The following is a 5,768-nucleotide window of genomic DNA, read 5'->3' on the forward strand; positions in this document are numbered from 1 at the left end:
TACAACAACAACAACAGCAACATTGACAACAACACGCACAACAAAATTATGGCCATTAAATTGGCCAAGAGCATACACAGAGCTAGACAGCTAGTCATAGTTGTTGTTGTCTCTCTTACACACGCTGTGTATCTGAATTTTGTATCTATTGTGGATGCTCAGTCATTTATTATTGATATTAGCCACGCTTTTATTATAAATGACAAATTTTCCCAGTCAAACATTATGTTGCATTATATATGCATATCAATTAGGGAACATACTCTCACGCAGAGTATTAATATTTTAAAGCGCAAAGTGTGGCGAATCGATAAGCTTTGTGGGATTAAAGGCAATTATGTTGTGAGTTTAAACATGTGTGAATCTAAATTGAAAAGGGTTGAGGAATGGACTTTTATCTTTCCTTGGAAATACATTAAAAGAATGCTTTATTTATTTATATATATTCAAAGTGATAAATAATTTAGCTTGGTTTTTCGTTAGGGTATTTATTTTTAATTTCTATTTCTTTAGTCTGTTTTTTCGTTAGGGTATTTCGAGTGCATTGTTTCGACGATAAAATCTCGCACTCTTTCAGCTTCTTTCACTGTAAATTTATTTGTCATTCAGTTGATTCGCTTTGTTTGTGCATTTTGTATGGTCCGTTACTGTTTTTTTTTTTTGCTGGTCTTCAGCGTCTTCTCAATTGTGTTGAGTGAGTTTATTGTTTATTAGCGGTCTTTTTGTGGTTCTTGTTTGTTGCTGTTGTTGTTGTTATTTCACAGTTGAGCGCATTAAATGCTTAATAATACGCATGTCAAAAGCAACTCTGTCTCCGAGAGCTAGCTCACTATCAATGGCCACAAAAATTGGCGCCATGTCGCACGCTTCGCTGCCTTTGCTCCCTTTGCCTCTGCACTCGAAATGTAATTGATAGATTTGGGTTAACTGCCACATCTAGAGGCAGATACACAACATTGTATATATCGAGAAAGCAACAACAAGAGGGGGGCAGTCACACTCACTTCTCCACGCTTCTCCAAGCGTAACACAGTTGACAAGGGGCAGCAGCAGCAACAATAACAACAGCAACAGCAGCTTGCAACAACTGGTAAATGGCTCAGAATGTGGCAATGTGGCAATGTTGTCATTAACAAATTGTTCAAGCAATTGAATAAATCGATTCAATAAACCTCCTCTCTCACATTTGAGTGCTTCAATTAATAGGTTCAAGTTGGGAAAACAAAACACACACACACATGCACTTCACAACCCATTCAAATTCACACGAATTCAATTTACGCAGGAATTTCGAATGGAAATGTTTATGTTCACACCTTCTCAAGTGACTTGCGTAAATACTGTACGAGTATTATTGATAACACACGCTTAAGTTCGAGTAATGAAATTTGAACAGTGACTATGCCATTCATAACTTGTATAACTTTTGACGGTGTTCTTTTGATTTGAACGTAAATAGATTAGCAGAAATATAAATTGAAGACGATAAAAGGCTAGAGGCATATGATAAATTATTTTATTTAATGCAAAATTAGTCTATTTGTTGGTATGAAATTTTGTGAAATTTTTCTATAAAGAAAACTCAGATTCTTTAGTAATTGATGATACTATTGATCCTGATTATAAATCCAGGTATTGATAATGTTATTTTTATTTGAATATGAATAGATTACAACAAATTTAAATTAAAGATGATAAAAAAAACTGGTGGCATACGATAAAGTATTTTATTTAATGCAAAATTGGTATTTTTTGGTATAGAATTTTATATATGTTTTAATAAAGAAAACTAAATTTTTTAGTGGTATTTTAGTCAGTTCGGTAATAGTTATTGACTACTATAATCTTGACAAGAAGTTTACGTATAATCTATAACTTTTGACCAAGTTCTTAATAATAGATTTGAAGAAGTAAAAATTTCATTTAATGCAAAAGTAAGTATTTTATTCCGTATCAACCATTTTTATATATTTTTTCATATAAAAGTAAATTGTATGAGATAAATTCCCACCTATAATAAAGTTATATTTCCGATAACTAATATATTCTAAGCTTTACTAACTCCACGTGCGTTCTTTTAATTTGAACGTGAATATCTTAAAAGAAATATAATTACAGATGACAAAATTGTTGACAACTTAAGAAGGGTTAAAGCATACGATAAAATATTTTATTATTTATTGAAAAGTGCAATTTTATTAATTGTTCAGTAAATGAATTGTTTAATAAATTAGACTTTATATACAAAGTAATCAAATTGTATGAACATTTGCTCTACCATTAGAAATAAATGTATTTAATAAACTGAACTTGATGACTAATAAAAACGAGATTTTATAAACTCAACAACAGATTGTAAAGCTTATAGTATAATCTATATCTATAGATAACATTGAGCAACAATAGCGCACAACTTTTTGTTACGTTTGCTCGGTTGGATGATTGCAATTATAATGGAGCTCACAGTATATTATTAACAATATATATTGTTCAAGTGCTATAAATACAAAATGTATATAATTTTGTGCGATTGCCTATAACTAAATACAATTTGGTGCTGCGCGATTTCTCTCGTCGTCGCGTTAATCGTGGCCAATTTAAGTGGCATGCTTCACACGTTGCGCTATCGATGGGCATGAACAACATTATGATTTCACGCTTTTGCATTCAATAAAAATTCACTTAATCCTCATCTTTCAATCGACAAGACATTTCGGGGTATTTTCCCTTCAACTCTATGGGTGTGTGGGCGTGGGCTCTCGCTTCAATTATAATCAGATGTCAGATCGGATCGGATTCAAGGCAGGGTGGAGGAGAGAGAAAGGGCTGCTGCCAGTTAACCAGCTTATGTTGTCCGTTAGCGAGCAACCCAGGGACAAAGTACAACAATCGTCGTCGCAGTTGCCGCCCCACAAAATGAAAGCCGAACACTGAACACTGAACACCGAAAACCAAATACCCGCATTGGCATAGGCAATTTGGCAAATGCGATGTTGCGGACATTGTGCGTCATGTCCAGGTCCACCACGGAGCAATTGCCAGCAGTAGCAGGCATTTACCTCCCTTTCCCCCTTCCCTTTCCTTCCCTCTTTCCAGCCATTCACTCACTCAATTGGCAGCAGCAGCTCAGCTCAGCATAGCACAGAGAGGGCGACCTTTTATGGCCTGTGACTGGCAAATGTGGACGTAAGCTAGGGCAGGGGCTATGGCTATGGCTATGGGGGATTGTGGATTGTGGATCGGACCCCTGCGGTCGTTTGCATTGCAAAGCGTGTGCGGCGCGGGGTGCGGGACAGCTGGCGGGCAGGCAGTCGAAGGGGGAGGTTGCTACTAACATGATTTGCACGCTTCGTTGCTTCGGTTGCATTTAACATGGCACAAAGTGCGAGGGGAGCGAGGCAGACAGGGAGGAGAGAGACGGACTCGACCCGCGCGAAGCCGCGGACAGTGGCTACAACGATGACGACGACGACGACGATGGCCTGTGGTTACGTTTGGCCCGGCGTCGTTTGCGGTTTGCGTCATGGCGGGGGGTTTCATATCGTTTCGTTTCGTTTGGATTTTGAATTGGACTTGTGAGTGACCGTGTGGTGTGGTGTGGTGTGGTATGGTTCCCTCTCTTTTCCCCTCACCTCTCTCGCCAACGTTGACCGCATTGCATTTGGCAATAATTTGGTTCGGTTCAGTTTGGTTTGGTTTGGTTTCTTGCCTCCCGTGTGGCAGGCAGCAAGTTGCATGTTGCAGCGCCATAAACTGCGCGCACACACAAAAACTTCAAAAGTGCAACATGGAAATAAATTATGACACTAATGCACAAACACACACACATACTTATATAGTATTGCACTCTTTGTGTTGGCGCCCCCCCCCCCTTTCGATTTTATTGTTGCTTGTGTGCAATGTATAAATTATTTAGCGGCGCCTAATGGCAATTAGTTGACAAGTGACACGCTTCAGATTTGGGAATGTACAACCAACAACCAACAACAACAGAGAAATACACCATAATATTAAAGTTAACAACTCACACATCCGGTGTATGCTTTGTGCAGTTTATTGCCCAGTAGCCACAGTGGCACGTTATCAACAGTTAAAATTAATTTATTGGCTCACGACATGGCCCAAAAAAAAAACGAAACGAAAGAAAGAGTTTAGCAAGTGCTGTTAAAATCATCATCAGTTCAACGTTCATGAATGACGCATAAAAGGGGCAACTAATGAAATTAAAGCTAATCTAAGGAAAAGCTCATAAATACACTTCTTTAAGGAATCTACGCGCTAAAAATGAGATTTACGTCTATAAAATTTATAATCTGGGGACTTTATGATGTATGAAAATGTTGTTGCGATTGCTGAAATTGTTATCTGAAATTTGCAAAGTTGTTGATGAACGAATTTTAAAACTTATGGTATAATTTTTTTTTACTTTGTGGTATATTTTGAGAGCAATAGTATGTAAATATACCAAATATTCGGTATATTTTATTATTCTTTATATATATTAAATTTGGTATAATTTAAAAATTATGTAAATTTTAGTATTATTGCTGTATTGATTTAGTATATTTTAATCTGGGGTCTTTATGATGTCTGAAAATGTTGCGATTGCTCAAATTGTTATCTGAAATTTTCAAAGTTGTTGGTGAACGAATTTTAAAACTTATGGTATATTTGGAGAGCAATAGTATATAAATATACCAAATATTTATTTCAGTATACTTTAATATTTTGAGATATATTTATTAATTCGATATATTTTAAGAATTTAGAATATTGTAGTATTTATTGTATATTGATTTAGTATATTTTAACAACCATAACTTCTGGTACAATTTTACTTTATGATATATTTGGGAAGTATCAGTAAATATTTGGTATATTTTAATATTTTTATATATTAAATAGGTATAATTTAAGAATTCTGTATATTTTATTATTTTTCGGTATATTGATTTAGTATATTTTAAGAATACTACCTCACTCTTTTACTTTTAGTCAACATGGGAAGCGCGTATCACACAGTCAAGCACACTCAACTGTAGATTTCTCATTTGTTAAATGCAATTTCTTCATGGCATCTAAAAATGATAATCTCTATAGCCCATAAAATCTCAAAGAAGTACGTATCACATCTTGAAGCTAAAGCATTTGAAATTGCCTGCCATAAAGCAGACAAACATTTGCGTATGACACATAAAATTCTAATCAAATTCTGTAGTGATAGAGACTAATCACAAGCAGCGTATAAGTGCTAAGAGCTGTAGTAAATACAATAAAATGTCGATTAGATAGTGATATACTACATAAAAAGTGCGTTTCATTTCAGATCCCCAACGCGTTTAGCGACTGTCATAAAAGTAATGATAATCTCTTCATTTGAATAGCAGCCTACCGATGATGATGAGCTACTGCTATCAATTTAGTAATAGAAAACGCCATCATTAATAATAATATGACTTTACTTTCAACGCTGAAAATGCAACTCATGAAAACGTCATGCATATCATTTTCCTAGCGACACCAAAAGTTGAGCTCTCAACTCAACTGAGGCGTGTCTGATCCATTAAATGAAATGTGCGTGTTCTAAATGCTTTCGTTTCGGAATGTCTCATGAATTATGGAATAGACAAGCGGCATTCAACACACACTCACACAGAGAGACACTCACACTCAGTCAGAGTTATTCAGTCAGTCATTCAGAATTGTCTGTCAAAGTTGGCGCTCGCCCTTGCGCCGCATTTTGGACAGCTGTAAAAAATTATCGATAA

The sequence above is a fragment of the Drosophila sulfurigaster genome, chromosome 3, assembly GCF_023558435.1.
Source record: "Drosophila sulfurigaster albostrigata strain 15112-1811.04 chromosome 3, ASM2355843v2, whole genome shotgun sequence".
Classification (NCBI taxonomy): Eukaryota; Metazoa; Arthropoda; class Insecta; order Diptera; family Drosophilidae; genus Drosophila; species Drosophila sulfurigaster.